We start from the raw sequence: 21259 nt of genomic DNA, 5'->3' as shown, positions 1-21259 counted from the left end.
ACTGTCTTTACTGAAAAGCATATTTATATCTTCCAGACTAGTAATTAATCACTCGGTAGGATTTTTTGGGACGTGCAGTCACAGAAGATCTTTTTGTACTGCCAGGAACCACAAAGCATGGGCACAATTAAAACACTGATTTAATTTATTACATAGAGGCATGGAATAGGAATGTTTTAAGCAATGTTGACAGGCCAGGATTTCAGAACCACCTTTTTTTAAAAAAAAAAATAGAAAACAAATGCTGCTCCTTACAAAAATTAAATTACTTTAATAGTGGCTTTCTAATACACTACTGAGAAAGAAAATAAAGGTTTGGCATTAATTAAGATGTGAAAAAGTGGTATAATTTTTAAAGAGAATACATTTCAAAGTTGTCTTTAAAAAAATGAAAGATACTGCCTTTTGTTGAAATGCACTTTAATAGCACGCAACTCTTGAAAAATTAAAAATAATCGCTGAAAACTTTTTGTTTTCTGATAGTTGCTTCTTTAGTTAATCTTGGGAGTTTCTGCAGCTCCTCCAGTGCCTTTGTGTGCTACTGATAACCTGATGAAGCCTTGCAGAAACAAGAGGTTGACCATGATCAGTCTGCAGGCAGCTGGGATTATGGGATGCTGCCCACAGCCTCAGGCACTGTGCATGTACATACACACAGGCTACCCTTTGGGGCACAAAAGCAGCTGTTTGGTGACCGTAGATTCATAAGATGTTGTCTGTGTGTACATCTACAGATGCCCACTTTCATGGGGTCCCTGCTGCTGTTTTACTGTGTGTGTGTTTGAAGGAGAGGGTCCTTGGCATTGGAGAGGACTTGGAAGGAGCACAGCAGTTGCTTCTTTCTTTCTGTGCAGGGAAGCACCTGTGTGGGTTTGCAGTGTGCTTCTGCACGTTGACAGCTTGCGAGGACTCCTCACAGCTTCCGAAACAACTCATTACCACAGCTAAGAGGAAACATCCAAGAGTTCAGGGTCTGATCAGATCACCCTGTCCTGTCCTGTGCAAATGCAGAAAAGCATACAACATCCAAAGTGAAACTCCTGTCTGGCTGCTATTGTTTGTATGCTATTTAAAGGAAGCCATTTTTCTTAAAACAAACAACAAAATTAGTAAAGCCTGATGCATCAAAACACATACATCCCAGCAGTAAAGGATGCTTTTTCTGCAGTAAAAGTTCCCGAGACGTTCACCAGTTTCCTCCTCATGGTTATGACTTCTGGTTTTGTTTCTTCCTCTGCTTCAAATATGAAAAATAATCATCTCATTAAGGCATAGGGTTATGCAGGCGATAAATTAATTACAGCTTTAACTTGCTTGGATCCAATTGGAGCAGCTCATATTTTAAATGTAGAATATAACTTGTAATGTTTTTTTTTGGTCTTGATGGTTTTAATGTTGTGGAATATTACATTGTACTGAAACATCAAATGGGTTGAGGTCACAGCTTGGGGCAAGACTGCACAGTGAGTGATCACCAGCTTTGTGTCACCACTATCTGTCATTAAAAAAAGCCTATTTGCTGTCTGGCCCTTTGGTAAACTATGATAGTATAATCTGAACACCATTTATCAAGAAGGTGTACAGTACTGGATAAGAAGAATCCTTTTTCTTTCAAGAGTTCTTGCTTTTATTTCCCCTTACTAATGGATACCTGCACGTGACATCAGCAGTAGGTGTCATCTCACACTTCTCTTCCTGCATCTGCGATCCTGCCCCGCATAGTCATGCCCCGTGTCATGGAGGGGTGGCTCTGTCTGCTGCACACTGTGGGGAGCAGCTGCCAGCAATGCTCGGTGTGTGGTCACCTGCGGGTGACGTGGCATGGGGATGCTGTGTTTTGTGGGTTTTTTTCTAGCAGTGCGTGTAGATGTGGCATATAGACAGGCATGCCTGTCTGCTCTCCATGAAATGCCTCTTGGGGCAACATGTGAGTTGGATTGTCTCTGCCAATTCAGTGTGTTGTGCAAGGAGTAGCAGCACTTCAACATGGAAGGGATGCCTAGCACTCCCAGTCTGCAGTATTTTCTATTTTTCTAACACATATTGCTCTCTGCCTGCATATGCAAAGAGAGGTTGTGATAAAATCTAGATAAGCTATTGTTCAGCTTTTCATTTGACGTTACGCAAGTATCCTCCTTTCCCGTTTGAGAAATACCACAAGTTTTGAAAGCTATTATCGTGTGTCATCTTTAGTCATCTGTGAATTAATAGAAATGTGCTTCCATTTAAGGTCATTTGTATGACCTTAAATAAAGTTTAAAATAATTGTGTGATTGTTGCTTTGAGAGGTGGTGATGAGTGTCTGTCACATGGACTGTTTTTATTTGTCACTTGTAGCATGACTACAGAGGAATCTGCTGGTACAGTCCTTTCATGTAGGGGCTGGAGGATGCTGTGTAGGATTAGGGTTGTATGATCTCTTTTTGCCACTGCAAATGCCTCTGGAATATTGTCCGTTTCTTGGCCTGACACTTGGCGAAGGGCGCTAAAACGGATGCACTGAAAATCCACAAAGGTGATTAAGAGGAAAATTTATCTTAAGTGACAGATAACAAAAATTAAAAAAAAAAATCAAGCCTCTTACATTATCAAAAAGGCACTTAAGAGGTGACTTGAACACAGTCAGTAAGTGCCTACAGAGGCAAAAGAAATTTGTGAATAGAGAGCTCTTAAAAGTAGCAGAGAAAAAGTATAATGAGATTTAGTGAATTGAATTAAAGGTAGACAAAAATTTGACTAGAAATATTGTACTTTTTAATCAGGCAAGATGATTAATCACTGGAACAACTTAATGGCCAACCCAAACCATTCTGTGATTCTATGGTGGATGTTTTAAAATCAAGATTGGATGATTTTCTAAAACCTGCAGTTTGAGTGCAACTATTGACCTTTAAACTGGAAGTCGTATAGAAAATTCCAGCAGCCTATATTATGCAAAGTGTCACATTAAATCATATCATTATTTCGAGTCCTATGAACTAACAAGCCACTTTTGTTTCTGAATAAACACGACCTCTAATAATTTCCTGTTTCTTGAATAATTCAGTAGTCCTACCATCCAGTGTTTTTGATAGGATGTTTTATTCCATCACTGTGAATTGTCTGAACATGGGGTTTCTTCAGTCATGATCCAAAAGCATAGAAAATAAATGATAATGCAAAGAGTTGTCAGAAAAATACATTAAAAAAAATCCTTGCTATTTCTGCCTTCTTGTGTATCCCTATCCATTCTTCTCTTAAATCTCCTGTGCTTTATGTGACTGTGGCACCCCATGTCAAATGTGGTGTTGTGCAGGGCTGGAGTGACAATCCCAGCTTTAATTTTGTTGCCTTTTGTGAATGTCACAACATTAGCATTGTCTGTTTTATTATTTGGTATTTACCGTATCTATGTAGGTTCATTGTATTAGTTTAATGATAGAGAGCAATGATGGGATAAACTGCAAGGAACGGAGAGAAGTGACAAAGGAGATAAAGGGTTTTCATTTTAATAAACTGCACACTAACACGTACTGTTAAAAAAATACTCCTCTCGCTGAAATATGATGCAATACAGAGTGAATACGATGAATTATGGTCACAAAGATATAACACCAAAGAGTGGCTGGACTGTCATCCTCAATCAGAGGCATACCTTTTGGAAATGACTTTGAAGGTTATCTTGGAATAGCTTTCCAAATTGACTTTAGATTTCAAGTGCGGAGGAATTGATGGATGGATGGAGAGGTAGCCAAGGAAATTAAGTGCGGGTGACCATCTGCATGAGCAGAGATTTTTATGCAGTGTAACACCTGACCTATTTATTTTTATCATAAAGTGATTACATATTGTGCCCAGAGTTCTGTAATGATGATAAACACCATAGAGCTTTGTCTCTTCCAAACAAGATCTCCATCAGTCTGGTCCTGTAAACAAGATTCACCTGCTGAGAAACTGCTACATTAGATATATTTTCATAGATGCTCAGAAAGCAGGATGCAAATCTCTATCAGGGCGGTAATGCTAGTCAACCTAATTTCTGTTACTCATGGGGGGGGGGGGGAAATGAGTTGCATCTTCAGTGTACTTACTTTCCATGAGGAGGTCTTGCCAAAATAAGTTTGCTTTAGAAGATGCTTCCATTTGGGATCTACATGGTAGTAACCATCTTGGCCAACGTTCATTTTGGGTGAAATGGTAGATCTCTTTCCACAGATGACTGGTGATAATGGGACCAGCAAAAGGCTTGCTGTTGCATCCCTCCTCATGGTTCTGTGAGTTGTCAGACCTGCAGCATTTGGGCTACCCTGTGTGTGTTGCTGGATGTAATCCAGCTGTGCAAATCCTGAGGGCAGAGGAGAAACGGTGGGGGACTGGTAGAAAATGCTGTGGTGACAGGGCTCTGTGCATGGCTGCCATGGTGGGACAGTCCTCAAGGCACCTCTGTGGACTTGCTCTGGCACGCTTTTGCCTTTGCACCATGCTGCCCTCTCATCACACATAAAATTGTCATGATGTTTCTCCATTAAATCTGAAAACCAATGGGGATTCCTAATTCGCTTTAATACATTAAAAAAAAAAAAAGCAGTAGCATTTATTGTATACATTGGTGTGTTTTCTGAAAACAATTTATTCAGATACTCTTTGCTTTCTTGTGTTTGTTTCCTCTCCCTTTGCTTATATTTATTTCCTCTCCTCTTTCAGATTTTCCCCATTTACTTTCTAGTTTCTTTTGTACCTGATGATTTTAAGCACACAAACCCATATAACTAAGTGTACTTTTTTTTGTGACAGAGGATCTAACTATTTGTATTTTGCTCAGCTATTTTTCTTTTCATATTCTGTTAGTTTCCATCTGCCCAAATGATGACTGCGTGTAGATGAAAACACAGGTTCAGCTCGTTCACAGCCTGCCAACATGCCTCCTGTGTTTAACCTGCCCAGGTGGTCCTACGTGAACACGTTTATTTAAATAGTTGAATTAAAGCATCATGTGGAATGCATGTTTGTGTACAGTAAATGTGATATTAACTTGTTCTAGCTAGTGCTGTGCTGGATGCACTTTGTCCTCTTTGTGTCCGCTCTCAAGCCCGCTTCCAGCCTAAAGATTTCACACTAGAAATGCTGGAGTTCTTAGAGCAGAAAATAACCAGAGGCCACAATAGCACTGCCTTTGCGGAGACAGCATGGCCAAATCTGATAAAAAGGAATGAATGCATGAAGTAGTGATGCTGTAATTTACAGATCAATTGAATGTGATAAAAATAATAAAGAGTAAAATTTTTTAAACTATAAAAAGAATTAAGTTTTCAGAGCAAATTTGTCTGCAGTTTAAGGCTATTGGAAAGAACATGTACAGAGATATTTACATTGGAGTTTGAAGGACTCTCATTTGTGAACTGTCCAGATATGTGTGGTTTTTTTTTTTTAAATGTAAGAGAAACCACAAACAGATTTTCAAACCTGTTCCAGGACAAGTGAAATTTCGGTATGATTTACAGGCTTCCTAGGGGGAATACTTCACAGTGCAAGTCTCTGTTTCTTCTGGGACTTTAAGAGACATTTGTTATACACGTTTCCATATTTTAAGAAGCAGGTATTACTGAATGTACTGGTACCAAATGGTTTTGTCCCAGAATGGGAAGAGTTTTATTGTGCTGTTGATGTCAGGGTCAGGAGGCCAGGGGACACCTGTTTGTTTGGCTCTTGGCAAGAACTCAGTCCGTTGACGTCTTTTTAGATTTATTCACACACTGGAAATTGCAGATGACAGTTTCTCTGACTTTCTTTTGAGATTCATGGCTTGCAAAGTTTTTTTTCTTAATGAGCTGTTAATTCATAACAGTATTCACTAGTGATGTAAAATAGAAGTCTGCTGCTTTCCAAGCTGGTTTGCATTGTGCTGTAGTTTGTAATTTTTAAAATAAAAGGATTTATTTCCTTCTGAGACTTCTTTTTTAAATCTCAAATTTTTTCAAAGAAAAATTTGTTTCAACTTGTTTGTGGTTAATGTTTGCACAAATGCAACATCTGACTATGTAACTGCATGTGCATTTTTGTAAATGTATTATCTTACATACAAACCCCCATATAAGTATCCTTCCAAAACCTACAACAGTGCTGTGCTAGTCCAGGTACAGCACAGCTTCCTTCTGCTCCCGTCTTGACTTGCTCTAAAAACTCCTGGACGCTGACTCACAGATCCAGGAAGCTTGCTTTCAGACTGTCTTTTAGTGTGAAATCTTGCAACTATCTAAAATCATAATATCATTTTGTCAATATTGCTATGCATTTGTGTTCTTATGTGCACATGATTTCAAACAAGAGAGGGAACTCATGGTGGGAGCATATACCCCTTTGTTTTGCAGTAGGCACTCTTGCAAGCTTTCTGGTGCATGTGCAGGTTCAAGGTAGCAAGAGGATGATTACAATAATTTTTCATTGCTTGGCAAGTTGTGAGTCTGCACAAAAAGCAAGGCTCTCCCTCTCTTTTTGATTTAATTAAAGCTTCAGTTACAATATGGTGGGCTTTGGAGGATTATAGAAACCAAAGGAAGTTCAGTGGAAGGATGATGTTGCTGCCCTCGTGATAGCGTCTCAATGTGAGAGGTGCACAGCAGAGTTAAAGCTGACTCTGTTATCCAGAGTACTGAGATAAATCTGAGTGCTGGCCCTTTCGTGTTGATTTCCCTGAGTTTTAGACATCTAAGTGATTTTAGACAAAAATGACTTGTGACTTTAAAGTGAACTTGATCGTTTATTTTTGCACTGCTGGTAATTCAATGTCTTCAGCCTGCGCACAAGCAGGATTATGCACGGAGTGAACACGCTGTACAAGAGCTGAAGTGCATGAGTATCTGTGGCTGTGTTCAGTTCTGGGTGGGAGTTTTGGGTTTGGCAGGCACCCATGTTGCCTGAGCAGGCAGTGCTAATAGTAGATTCTCAGTTTTGAGAGGCAGGATGGGAGAAAGCACAAACGTGCTTGGAAAGCTGGCAGGCAGGGCGCAGAAGCGGGCAGCCCACACTGGCCGGAGGTGGCAGGCAGTCCCGTCACACTGCTCAGAAAATGTTCAGTAAAACAGGGAGAAGTTGTGAAGAGCCATGAAAGTGAAGAGAAGGAGCTTGCCTCTGAGGAGGAGGGGAGAAGAGGTGGCTAATGGAGGGCTGCAGAGATGTGTGATATGCTCCAGGTGATGGATGGGGAAATTATCTTTGCAGTAACACTCCAGACAGGCTGTGAACAGAGCAAGAGTACATTTGTCAAGGACAGAGAAGAGGATGCTGCGGTAATTGAGAAATGTCTCTCTTCTTAAGACTAGGAATTTAAGGCAGCACTCCTCTTGAAATTCACTCTGGCTGTGTGGGATGTCCCTTACTTTTGAAGTACTCTGGTTTTGTCCCATAAAAATGTATGAGATTTAATTATAAATAGCAATCTATGTCTGTTGCCAACTTTGTTTGCTTCTGAAACATCCCTTTGTTGTATCTAGACTGGCATGTTGTGGTCTTCTGGAGACTCACGTAGTGAATTTTGGTTTTGTGTATTTTGTTACCATAGGAGTAAAGTGGAAGAAAATATTTGCAGCAGCAAAGAGTAAAAAGACTTGACATCTAGCAAAGTCTGGTAAAATATAGCAGAAGAATGAGTACTCTACTCGCTCTTAGTAGTCAGGTACAATGAAGAGCTATCATGCCTAATATTTCAGGTTTTTTCCGCTCAGACATTTTATTTCATTTTAATTCTGAGCAATGCTAAATATCTAAATTTCAGGAGGTATGTTCTGCAGTGGTATAGAAATAAAATTGAAATGAGAAATTATCACTCAAAGAAAGCACTGGTTTGGTAACTGTACGTGGGGCCAGGCTGTAGCTGTTGAGAGGGTGTGGGATGAATGCTTGGTGATGGAGGCTTGGAGATCATATTCTTATTGCTCATACCAGTGGCTCAAAAAGAAATGGTCAATCATATAGCAGGGAATGTCAGGATGCTGCAATCAACACACGTGCAGCAGGTGCCTGAGCCAGCCTGTTGCCAGCTCACTTTTTCTAGCAGCTGGAAAATGAATAACAGCAAAGCTGTGGCTGTACGTGCAGGGTACTGCTCCCATCGCCGTGGGAGGGCACCCGCATCCCCCGGGTACACAAAAACGGGTGGGGGGGAGTGCCTGTTCAGACATCAAAGATGAATATAAATAGGAAAGAAGTCAGAGATAAAAAGGACCAGGCTGAAACAGTCCACAGAGATATTACATGTTTATAGCGGGGTCTGTGGGAATAATGGGTGTTTATAAATGAGTTCAAGGGGATAATGTGTATTGAAATATGAGTCCAGAGGGAGAGTACGTATTCAAAAACTATCTACTGTATATAGCATAATAATCCCAGTATTTCATAAACTCGTAGGAAAGTATTAAATAAAAATAAATTACAAATGTCTGTGGCTTGATTGCAAATCATTTCAGAGAAAAGGGGGGAAAAATCCTTTGGAAAATGTGGAAACCATCTTGTGTTAAACAGCACCAGAAAAAAAATATAATTGTAAAAAGTAAATGTCAGTTATAGTTATTACAGTGGCCATGTTGTTTCCAATAACAATTTGGCATTTTATTTAGTCTGTAACAATCTACAATTTAAATTTAAAATAAAGATTTTTCTTTTATTTCCCTCTGAAGTTGTGTGCCAAGCACAGCAGAGCAGAATGTAACATCTGTTGATGATTAAAACAAGCTTTCCTATGGGCCCTGAATACAAAGTAAACATGGATTTTATCCATAGTCAACAGCATTTACAAATGTAAAGGGAGGAAGCTACTGAGTTTTTGAAGAATGAGCTGTGAGAGAGGAAATATAAGTATGGGGACGGCAGATGGCGATAATTAGTTCCATATCGTGAAAGGGTTCTATTAAAAATAGAGAGGACAGAGTCCTGTATTATGCTGCTGTTTTATTAAAGCGCCCTTTATTTGCCATTATCCCCCCCCCGCCCCCCCCCCCCCCCCCCCCCCCAGTTGAGCAGTACCTTTACTTGCTGGCCCAGTCTGAAATGGGTGAGCGCAGCTGGTGTCTGTGGATGCTGGCGGCTAGCAGGGAGTGCGGCCACTCAAAATAGATATTTTCCTAGCATTTCCCCATGTAGTGCTATAAACGCTTTGCTGGCAGTAGGCACAATTTGGGAGGAATTTATTATGTGGACCTATAGGCTAGTAATCTTGCATGTTGTTCTGTTTTAATTTAGATTTAGGGGGCAGAGTATTAAAGGTTAAAGGCTACTGTACCTCGGTGATGGCCCTTGTCTTGTGCTTTTGCCCTGTTTCATCATGCGCTGCACGATTCCCACCTCTGTGTTCAGCTGTTGTCACTAAGAGCTACTTCATTTTATCTCTTACCAAGGCAAAATGCTTTCCTGTGCTTCTAGTCTGTATGTTTCTTGTACGGTCTATCTGCATATCAGCATTACTCTGTTTCACCGTATTGAAGAACTAGTTGTTATTGCTGGAATAGTTTCATTTCATAGGGCTTTGCTCAGCCTGTTGCCTTGTTTTGTCTTGCTTTGATTTTTTTTCCAGTTACACTCAACGTAGAGTACATTAAGTGAAGTGTCAAAATGAAGTTCCAATTTTCTGAGATTTACCTGCTTCCCATGGAGAGGACAAACCTCCTCCAGCTCCAAGGGCGTAGGCCAGCCCCAAGCTTGCATAAGCGTTTTTTTGACTCTTCTTTCAAATCTGGGCTGTGTTGGTTTGCAACAAAAGCCACTTTTTTTCTTTTTTTTTTCTTCTGAAAGCATTTTGTAGCATTCCAGTTCATATGTTATTTTGGAATTCATTTCAGTTTTTAATTACAATTTCTTCTTTCCTCACTTCAATCCTCCTTCAATTTTCTTTCCAACTGGAAGCTGTTATAACCAAGCTCTCAGCACAGGCACCAGTGGAAGAGCCTTTGTAGCCCTGCACAAACACACAGAGTGTTAATCTGGCGTGCTCTCTTTTTTTTTTTTTTCTTTTTTTTCTTCTCCTTCCGTCATTTTATAATTACCCGAGGTGGTAACAGCTCTTAAGAGCCTCGTCTGTCACCCTGGAACCAAATGCTTTTCATTGAAAATTAAGGAGAGGCTTCAAAAGTTTTAGTTCTTTCAGCAATGAAATATAACAGTCCTCCAGTAGAAAGAGTATTTTGATGATGGATCCCATTACACCAAGTAATGTAGGATGTAAGTATGCTTTTGTGGTTAAGAGGAAACATAAAGACTGGAGGCTTGTGCTTGCTTTCACAGACGTGCGAGGCTGGCTGCAAGCGCTGCCTTGCCTGGAGAAGGCACTGTGCAAATTGCAGGAGCTTTGTCAAGGTGCGCAGAGCCCATGTGTGTTCGCACAAATCCGCACCTGGAAGCAAAGGTCTTGTGAAAACAGAGCCACCAGCCCTGCTATTCTCCCAGGTGTTAATGAAACTATCTCCTTAAGTGGTATATCTCTGGACTGTTGTTAACTATTGCAATGGCCGTTAGAAGGTGCTGAGCAAGGAGGTGGTTATTGCGGGATTGAAAAAGAGGCAATTTGTCGTGATGATATGAAAAACACACATTAAATTTAAACTTAAAATGGAAAAAGAAAAACTGCATGGAATTCAAAATTACTTTTTAATTGCTGAAAGAATGTATGGGAAGAGTTTTAGGCAAAATAAAACTTGATCAAACCAAAATAAGCATCCAGATCTGCTGAGACATAAGTTTTGGGCAGAGTTTTCCTAAACTCATAGCTTTAGCAAAGTCTTCAGGTAACAGATATTATACTTAAATGTCCAACTTCAAAGAGAAATGACTGCAGAAGCAGCCTTGCTTTTATTTTTAATTAAAAATAAAAAGCATTACCTGAGTGGACCCCAAAAGTTAAAAAGCAGAAGGCAAATAAAATGTTATGTCTTTTAATGCCTTTGAAGTTGAATCTTACAGTTGCTGGATCCTGTTATCTTGGAGGTTTTGTGCATGTTTGTGGGTGGGTGTCCTGTGTCAGGCTGGCAGTGGAGGGGATGGGTGAAGCAGGAGATTGCAGAGTGTCTGCAGAATAAGGGACTTGGCAGGGATGTGCTGGAGGTGGAGGAGGTTCCCACCTTGTCTGTGGGGCTGATGCTGGATCTTTCAGGAGTTGGATCCCAGTTGTTCCCCTTTAGGACCCATGTAAGAGGAGCACCCAGTGCTGCCTTGCACTTCAGCAATTAGTCAATAATCATGCTCCATGGCTGTGTGTGCAGTAGCACCATACCTGTACTTGGCCAGTTTGCAGCAGTGTTTTGTAGTTAACTTCATAGAAAATGCAGCCTGCCTGGCTTCCTACATCACAGCACGTAGCATCTCCCTAAAGCAGTCTGTGTATGACACTTAAAAAAATTATAAATAGACTGCTGATGTCTGAGCAGATACAACAAGAGCGCCATGGTTTAAATGACTTTATGACCTTGCCTCTTAAAACACCCCAAACCCACCCCAAAACTCAACCCTTGCTGACTTTTCTTCCCAGGAAGGGCAAGGTGAGCTGTGGTACCCAGCACTTGGTATTTGCAAGGACTTTGGCCGCCTCCCAGTTTTCACTGTTTTCCAGGCAATAATGGCTTTGGAGGCCCAGACAGGTATTGGAGCCCTTCCAGCAGATGATTATACTGACCCCATAAGCAAGGCTGCTGGAGAGCTGAGTGCCAGCTCAGGCCTCTCCATCATGTTATAGAGTGCTACTAGAAGGCCACCAGACTAGCTGTCTTTCCTTTTAAATAAGCAGCTTAATCATTCTCTGCTTGTAATTAAAAATTTGAGTTGGTCACATGTGTTGTAAATCTGCACATGGAGAACTTATTTAACTAATAAAAATTAGCCTGAAGTTGTGTTTACCTGAGCAACTGGGAACTAAACTCTCTGGATACATCAGCTCCGCTCTCCTACAAGTGAGTGTAAAGCCTCTGTTCCTCAGGAAACTCATGCAGAGGCTAGACAAGGGCCAGCCCCAATCCCCTTTAATAAAAGCCATTATTTCAGCTTCTGTGCAATTTGGAGTCCAGCCGTAACGTAGGGTGGGAACACCTTGTAACACTTACAGATGATCTCCTGCTTTCAGTGGACCAAGGCAAAACTTCTGTTTAGCTTTCTTGTTTTCTCTGCAGAGGTGGTGGCTTGTGAAGCATTTCTGGCCCAAGGGGCAGCAGGTATGATAGCTGTGGCTGTAAGGAGTGTCTCCATCATTGTGTGCTCTTTGTGGGGATGGTTTTCCTACTGCCCTTAGTCATTTTGCTCAGGCTGAGAGAACAGATAAAGACTCACATACCAACAGTATGTGATAATACTCGAGTTTTCTTGTATTTTGCCATGTATTTCTGTCATACTCCAAGGTCTACTTGAGAAGATCACCTCAAGCGAAAGATGGGGCTTGTTGCCCTCAAACCAATGTGAAATAGCTTACTAGAGTAGCAAGGGCCTAGCTGGGAGGTGATAACCCCTCTGTGCTGCCTGGTGGCCCATGGCTCTGCCCCTCCACTGGTGACAGTCACCTGCTGTGGTGCCAGGGCAGGGAAGCCCCTGCGAGGGCTTTGCTGCATGGCACAGCCCTGTTTGCCCAAAGGCTCTGACTCAGAATCAGTCAATTCAAACAACACTATGAAACCTTAAAAAAAAAAAATAAAAAAAAAAATCGATGTTTGCTCAACAAGACTCTGTACAAAACATTTGTGACTCAAGTTAATTTTATTCCCATCCTCTAATATTTTATTGATCAAACTCTATATTAACTTCTATTACTTTCTTCTGAGGATTGATGTCAGGTTAAGTAACCTATAGTTACAAGTCTTGCTTGCTCTGTGTGAGTATGGGTATAATAGTCATGCTCTTCCAGTGTTCTGCAATTTCTCTGGTATGTTAACTTTTTTCAGTTCATATTGACAGATTGGCAATCTTTCCTGGCAACTCTTTGTGACTTATTAGCACAAGGCATCCAGAGGCCATTGGATTTTAGATTGTTTAATGCACCCCGTGGCTAGAAACAGACTCAGACTAGTTCATTGTCTTCATCTGATTTGAGTATGCTGTCTGTGTCTTTCCTAACAAAATGTTTATTGACCAGTTCTGCCCTGTCTGTATCCTTATTAATAATATAATCATCTCCATTGACTAATAAACCAGTTCTTGGAATTTCTTTTGGTCCTGATATGCCTAACACGCTCCTCCTTGTTGTCCTCAGTCTGGCCAGGCCAGACTTTGACATCAGCCGCTTTCTGTCTGTGATCTACACCTCAAAACATCTAAAACTTTATTATAGATTCCTGCTTCTTTTCCCTCTTATAAAGAGTTATAAACATAGATAAAGGTGGTGTGGAACTCTCAGTGGAAAAAGCAGTTTGGAGATGCTGACAGTCCATGGTAGCAAGTAGACACGGAGGCTTGCCCTGTCCATCTTTCTCCAGGGTCTGCTCGCAGGACTCTGCAGTCCAAGAGCCCATCCTTTCCTCAAAGTGTTCGGTAGCCTGGGATTGGGCATCTCTGAAGGTATTACAAAAAGGGCAATAGTCAACTGTTTTTCCCTTTAGCCACCTGTCATAAGACTAAAGTTTGTTTCTAAAAAAAATAGAGATTTCTCGTGGTTTAGCCCAAGTTGGGACAGACTGCTAAGAAACAGATACCATTCACTTTGTTCTGCTCCATGTTCAGGCAAAACTTCTGCAGTCTTCTGTTCACTACTTCTGCAGTTGATGTGGAGTCTCCAGAACAAATAATTACATGACCACTTGCCAAAATAATGCCTTACGGCAACTTTAAAATACTCAAATGTCAACAGCTTTTGAGGTTTTGTTGTTTATGTAACTCAGATGGTCTGCATGGTACATTAAAACAGGTATGCAGGCAAGATTTCTTCCTTGCATTTTTTGGTTTGATTTTTTTAACAGATTGTCAGTATGGCAATCTCCTTTTGGTTTATTTTTCCTTTCTTTCACTACAATAAAATGCCTACCTTTAGGTTGCTCTGAAGTTTTCTCTTTGAATGTTTAAAAGAGAAGTGCCCAGACAATCTATGGATAAAATAATAAAGAGCTATTGCAGCCTGAAATTGGAGGGTTAAGTGTACTGGCTTCCTTCTGGTCTGGACAAAAACCCACAGTGTCCTGCTGCTCAGATGACAGTGTGCATATTGCCTGAAAAATGCCTGTCATTTCGTGAAGATTGCTAGATATAGCCACAAATAGAAAACTGTTATGTGATCAGCTTTCCACCAGCATCTCAAAGATTCTTGAGTGGTCTTTAATGGGGAAAAAAGATGCTGACATGGTAAAACTGAGAGGCAGGTTCAAAGTAGCCCTATAGATGTGGGGGTTGTAGTAAGGGGCTTTGGCCTAATCCAAGTCCTGCTCCAGTATTTTTGATGGGACCGATACAGAAATCATTAAATGATTGCAGTAGATATGGCAGGAAAAGTAATGTTTCCTGCATGTGCCTTCCCAGTCTTCAAACAATTCCCAACAGCAGCCAAAGTGCTGACTCAGTCTTCAGAAGATGGCCCAGGAGATTAGAATTGTAACTGTGCTCAAGACTGAAAATTGCAAACTCATTAGCAATAGAGGTAATAGAATTCTTCAGAGGTTGCTCCCAGCTTTTTACCCATGTAAGGGAGTGGGTGTGAGGAGGGCGGTGGATTCTCTGTGGCAGATTAGAGTAAAATAGCCCTCCTGTTCTCCCAGACTCGTGTTTGAAAAGTTAATTCTGGCGGTTGAGGTGGAAGCTCTGTCTACCAAATGGAAAACTCAACAAAAGGCTAATGATGAAGAACAGCGTAAAGGCAAAATGTTTAATGTGGGCGTGGGTTATTTACAGCCATATGGCTGGTCCTGAATTAATTCTATGCATTTCCTTTAATAGCATCTAATAACTTGAGAGATGAAGTAAATGTCATCAGACTAACTTTGGAGGATGATGAGTAGTGAGGGGGTTTATACAGGTATAATACCAGGTTATTTATAGAAGTTATATCAGGAAGGGGAAAAATGAAAATTCAGCTGTGAAAAATAGAGATGATATAGCTGCCTGCGTATGAACGTTCTAATCCATCATGGGTGTATTCAATAGGAAAGAACCTGAGTGGTAGCAATGCTAAGAGACATTTCAGGGTAAGAACAGACAGTTAGGTAGGAGTTTGCAGTGTCATATAGGAAAAATGAACGGTATAGATTTGGACTGCCTGCATTGAACCATCATGGTAAAAAGCAGGAAAATAATAGTGACCCCTGTACTGACCCACAGCTGCAGCTGGGAAACAGTGCTCTGTTCTGGCACCATGTCAGTGGCTTTCCATTAACAAACTGGAACAAATTCACAGAAAAGCAACAAAGAGAACTGGGGACCTGGAAGAATTGACTTATGAGAAGAGATTAAGAAAGGTGAATTTTTGCAGCTTGGCAAACCAGTGACTAAGCAGCCACATCAGCATACAAAAGTGGCCACAGCTGTGAGGAACAGTGGAAAGACCTGTTATCCAGCAGGATGCCCATCTTACAAACCAAAGGTGAAGGGCTGAGTTTAATGAAAGAAGTTTTTAGGCCATAATAGGAAGAATGCTATCAATAATGAAATCTTTAAGACCTAAGTAAAAGTCTTTGAGAGACTGGAGAAATCTCAGTTACTAGGGAATTTTAAAGCAAGGTTAGGTGACAGCAGAGTATGTAGTACAGTCAAATGTTGTGTGTTGGTGAGATGTCCACAAGTGTTTGGTGTTCTCACTATTCCCACATGCCAAACATTCAGAGATTCCTGGGGGTGCCTGATAGCACATATATTCTTTGGTATTGCATAGGTGCAAGCTTAATGTTTTTATCTTGAGAAATCTGTATATGGATATGAATGAAAACTACCTTTGCAGTTCTTGGGATCCTCACACATTTAGTCCACGCCTTGAATCTCTACTTTAGCACCCACCTTGTTGGTCTTTAAGATGTTTAGACTGTAATTTTACATCCCAGGTCCAGATGCTGGGCAGCACTGCCAGCTCACCTCCAAAATAACTCCCAGACATGTCACAAATGTGGTCAGCCTGTTTGGAGAGTGGTGCCTAGAGGAGTGTGCGCAGGGCAGTTGGGAGAGTGGCCGTGGCTCCCCATGATGTTTCCATTTGACTTGACCTGTCACAAGCAATGATGCTGCAAAAGTAAATACTGCACATCTGGCAGCCTGCTCCAGGGCAGTGTTGAGTTGTCTGGTGTAAAATAAAGCCAAATGTTCATAAACGTGCAAGACTGCATTGATAAACCACAAAGATATCAAAATGTATTAATGTCTTTTTTTTTTTTTTTTTTTTTTTACTCAGCCCTGGCCTTGATGCTCTTGGCAGGTAAATTGCTTTTGAGCATCAGCACAGCAGGGATGGGGCTGCTCAAAGGCATCACTGCAGCAGCTCACAGGTAACGATAACTGTTACGGCACAGATTCTGGTGTGGGACCATAGGGGAACATCTGATCTTTTGCACTGCGCTTGGTTGATCATGCTCCCATTTATTGTTTTAGAGTATCTGTATGATGAACAGGTGGGAAAACATCTCTATTGAGTGCCAGCAAACTCTGAAACAATGAGGCAGAGATGGCGTTAACAGTAGTTTCTGTACTTGCTTCGTTTCAGGTTCTTAACTAATTAACATGGTATTGATATGTAATGAAAGAGTTTCCCACAGGCACTTAGACAGCCGAAGGAGAAGTTGTGCCGAGCATCTCTCTGTCCAGTCGCAGCTGAACTGGCTGGCACCAAACCCAGGTAGCGTGTGAGGTTTTCCCAAGCATGTGCCAGTGAGGGGGTCCGGGCCTGGTGCTCAGCACCTCTTGCCTTCGCAGTGGTTTAGCTGTGCTGTGTTTGGGTGGCAGCAGGTCTCGCCCGTGGCACTGAGCATGTGTGTCCAGGTGATGCTTGGGGATAGCTCTCATCTCCGCGCCCCAGACAGGTGAACTGGCTTCACTTTTATAATGTACACCTTTGTTGGTTGGTGCTTTTACCTATTCTAGTACAGCCTGATGGTCCCTTGCACAGAGGTGCTGCTTTGTTCAAGTATTCATCTTTTGCCTGAATTATTTATTCATTCTTTTTTTTTACTCCTTAATTTTTCCTTCTGTCTTTCCCCTGCTGGTATCAGATGAATTCCTGTTTCTCCAGCGGCTCAGCAGGGCAGGGATTAATGTGGCTGGAGCGCGACTGCAGCTCTGTTGGGCAGCTGGAGTGACCTCCTCCAGGAAAAAAAAAAAGAAGAAAAAGGAAAGTATCCAGCAGTTAGAAATAGGAGGGGGAAAAACTCTGCATACCTCTTGTTCATTTTCACAGCAGACATGTTCCCAGAATCTCTGTTCCCCTGGGAGATGAAATATAATGCAAATCTTTAATAGAAGGTAAAACTGAAAGTGCAAATATTGAGTATGAGTTGTATTGAAAGAAATTGCAAGCTATGAACCAAAAAACCCATGCAAACTTTAAGTGCTTAGTTAAGGTTAACAATTACGAGCTCTGTTCTCACAGTTCTTGTTGTTTCAAGCAGCATGATGCGGGAGAAAGTGTCTCCTTTCCTGTTGTCCTCCTGCTAATGGCATGATGAATTCTGATTAGTCTGCAATCGCATCCCTACAATGTGGAAGGCCACAGTAACTATTTGGGACATCAGTTTTCCTTCTGCCAACTTTCAGGAGCATTATATAGGATTAATATTCAATAAAACCCCCTTAACATTAAAAAAATGCTTAGTCCCACAATTGTTATTAAATTCTTTTCCTGTGCCATAATGCGGATGCTTTGATCTAAAGTCCTGCAGTTTCTGGAAGGAGCTTGCGTGATTACGATAATGTGCAGTGCTCTTTCTGCTATTCCTATAGGGAAGATAAACCCCACATTAGTTCCATATTAGTACCTGACTTGGAGAAGTTAAAAAGTGGCAGAAAAAGGTTAACCAGAGTCAAGTACACATAAGAAAGCTGTGATTATTAGTGTTAAGGGAGCCATTTGAAAAAAACATTTCTGCTTTTACAGAAGAATTTATTGGTGTCTTTGCTTCTGGCTGCTTTATGCATTTTAATAAAGCAGTAGCAGCAATAACAGGGTGTGGGAGTTGGTTATGCCTCTGTCGAAAGAAAGAGTTCACCTATGAGATACTGCCCCTGTCCCTGCCTTCAGCCCTCCCCAGCCTGGGCTATTTATTTGCACCAGAGCTGGAGCTGGGAGTGCAGGTAAAGAGCCTGTGATCCAGCACTGTCCAGAAGTTCACATTCCTGAATGCAGACTCAGTTCAGGCTCTCTGACTTGCCAGCACACGAACGGGATCCATTTGGAGAGCCATTTAAATGAAGGCAATGATTGCTTTTGTGTGTGAAAAGTTACATACAGCCTACGAGCAGCTTTTGCAATTTCCCTGCCAAATGTCTGGGATTATTTTGAAAACATACTCTGTTGAAAACAATCCCAGTCCAAGATATACCCGCACAATTAGGATAAAACTCAGATGTCTGCTAAATACAGCTGGGCCCAGAGAAATTGTTTTTGGTGGAGCAGATGCTAAAATGCTTATTGTGTGTGGGGAAGGGTTTGTGCTCACCTGAGGTACTTGCTACTGGTCCCGGTCAGAAACGGATACTGGGACAGATGAATCCAGGGTTTAACCCCATATTGGTGTTCTTACATGCATTACTTCAATACAAATATTCATCAAAAGACTCAGTAATTTTAAAAAACAGATGGAAATTATATTTCACTCTGGTTTGCTGTAGGGGCACAGCAGACATACACAGACTGTCCGCTGCAGATTATCCCTCCTTAGAGGCAGGTCAGCAATTTAAGTTCCTTATGAGACCACATGCCACAGGTAATGCAGGGAAATTGTGTTTAGTTTGTACAATGGTTTGCTTAAAAAGATGTGATGAAATGCAGGCAGCCAGGACAAATATAAATAGTCTATGGCTTTCACACCATGTATTTGGAGAAACATGGATGCATTCAGTACATGTGGAAGCCACATGAACATGCAGGTTTTTGTATTTAAAATGTTAGCTATATTGGTCTAATCTTACTGCTTTGTGATGAGTTTGATTTTCCTTTAAGAATGCATCTCTCTTGCTAGAGGTTTCGCGGATGTGGATGTTCTGATCTCTGGCTGGTCTCTTCGTGAATTTATGGTATGCTTAGTCCACATGGGTTGTTTTTTTCTCTCCCTTCTCCTCTGCCAGTATCATTTGCAGGACACCTCAAAGTGTATCTATGGAAATTACATTTTTTCACCAAGTTTCTGTTTAATTGTGGCTGTGCTCGAGTAACCCTGTGATAATGCTTCTTTGCTATTGTTTGGCTGTGAAAGTTCTACAGTTTTTTAATTTCACTACAAAGACCTGCCATTTGTTCACGAAACATTCTGACATTGTTCATCCTTTCCAACTACAATTTAATACGAATTGGACGTGCATCCTGGTGGTCAGATTTCCTTCTTTTCAAATGTTTACCTATCTAGAGCTTTTTTGTGTGTTTTCACACACAGGTTCTGATCTCAGGATCCTGCTGTCTGTGGCCTGTAACACTGCTTTTTTGGCAGTGATAATTTTTCACATGTTGTGTAAAGGTCCCATTCATCCATTTGGGGAGAGCAGGAAAATATTTTGCTTTGCAGATCCATAAGCCCATCTGCACTCCCACATCTGGAAAGGCTCACACTGTCTGTCGTGTTAGTGCACGGGGACAAGACTTCTGATGGAAACACTTAATTCTCAAAGCGGTGCTGGATAACGATAAATCCTTTGTGAAATGTGGATTTGCATTTAAGGTTCTTTCCTGCTCCCATTGTCTGCGGGATGTTTTATTCGACTTCATTTCCACTGTCCTGAGCCTAAACTCCTAATCCCCTCTCATGATGCTTCAGCTTGAGCTGATGCTCCTCCACTGCTCCTTCATTTCCGTGGTTTTCAGAGCCCAGTCTCTGTCTCAACCCGCTTCCCTTTCCCTGGCGTCCTCGCCAGCTTTCTCATATTCTCCACCTCTGCTTTACTTCAGGGCTATCCCATCTCACAGTCCCCGATTCCCCTCCTTTCAGTCGATCCCTGCTCATCACCAGACCAGCTGCCACTGCAGATCCAGTGCTAAAGGTGCTCTTGGCCCTTCCTGACACAGCTGCTGTTGGTGCTGAACAGCTGCCAGAGAAACGCAAAAGGGCACTTAGGAGTTTGGTGAACGCAGTTTGTATCCAGTCAACCCAATTCCCAGGAACACCCACACCACTTACAAGCTGGAGGCTGCAGTTGCATTTTATGCTCAGCGGTGCCATGACATGGTCCCCCACAGCCTTGCTTACAGTTGTCTGCACTGACACCCTTTAAGATGGGTGCACATTTGATAGGAGAATTAAATTTTCCAAGAGTGTAGTTATTGATACTTTGTTCTTAAACTGAGAAGGTAAATCAAGTGGAGAGCTGGGAAGCTTTGCCTTGGACAGGAGTTGTTCAGTCATTTCAGATCTGTGAATGATGAAGTAGTGAATGTGCTCTTGAGGCTGGCACAGGAGAGGAGAGCAGCTGCTATCCTTCCAGAGGACAAAAGAAGTGATTCCAGACACTCTTGGCAAGTTTGAGAAATGGTTGGAAATTATGGAGTTGAAATTCAATTAAGAGATACCTAAATCTCCACACTTAGTCATTTAGTTATTTTCCCTTCCTAAATACAAACTGGAGAGAAACTGACTAGGTAGCAGAATTGCAAAAATTTATGGCGGTAACTGCAAATTGATGGTGACTTGACAGTGGGCTGGTATATATGTGTGTCTCGGTGGTAAAGCCTTCTGGGATGCGTTACCTTATATATTAAGGTATAGTTATTACTTGGCGCTGGTCAGGGCTTACAAAGCTGCACTTACATTTCACTGTCTGGTTGGAACATCACACTTTGAAATACATATGAAATAATTAGAGGAAGAGCAGGAGAGCAGGGAAAAACACAGCCCTGTTTGGGGAACGGTGGAGCAGCGGGGATTCCACCTGTGCAGAACTGGAGGGCTTATCGGGGTGCTGGTGGCCCAGGGAAGGGGTATGGGAAGAGCGAAATACTGGCTTATGCTGGGGGAGGAACAGGATAGTAGTCAGTGTATGAAGTTGATATGCTGTTTGAAACCTCCTTTAAAGGCATTGCGTCACCAGCCCACTGCAGCTTATACCCTTCAGATGGTCTTCTGTTACTTTCATTTTCTGAGCGTTGCTCCTACGTACCGACATCTCTTGAGGCCTCTTTTCTGCTTGCTGCCTTGGTCATTGCAAT

General features: G+C 41.6%; 1 protein-coding gene across 12 annotated transcripts in view; it reads left to right on the top strand.

Annotated features, from left to right (window-relative positions):
* The window catches only part of LOC308053646 (uncharacterized protein), a gene marked incomplete at its 5' end in the record, with an annotated part of 168661 nt that overhangs the window by 33018 nt on the left and 114384 nt on the right, over nt 1-21259 (top strand). The gene's annotated exons all lie outside the window — the stretch shown is intronic.

The sequence above is a fragment of the Falco punctatus genome (genome assembly GCF_963210335.1).
Source record: "Falco punctatus genome assembly, chromosome: 14".
Lineage (NCBI taxonomy): Eukaryota > Metazoa > Chordata > Aves > Falconiformes > Falconidae > Falco > Falco punctatus.
This window is presented reverse-complemented; position numbering and strand designations above follow the sequence as displayed.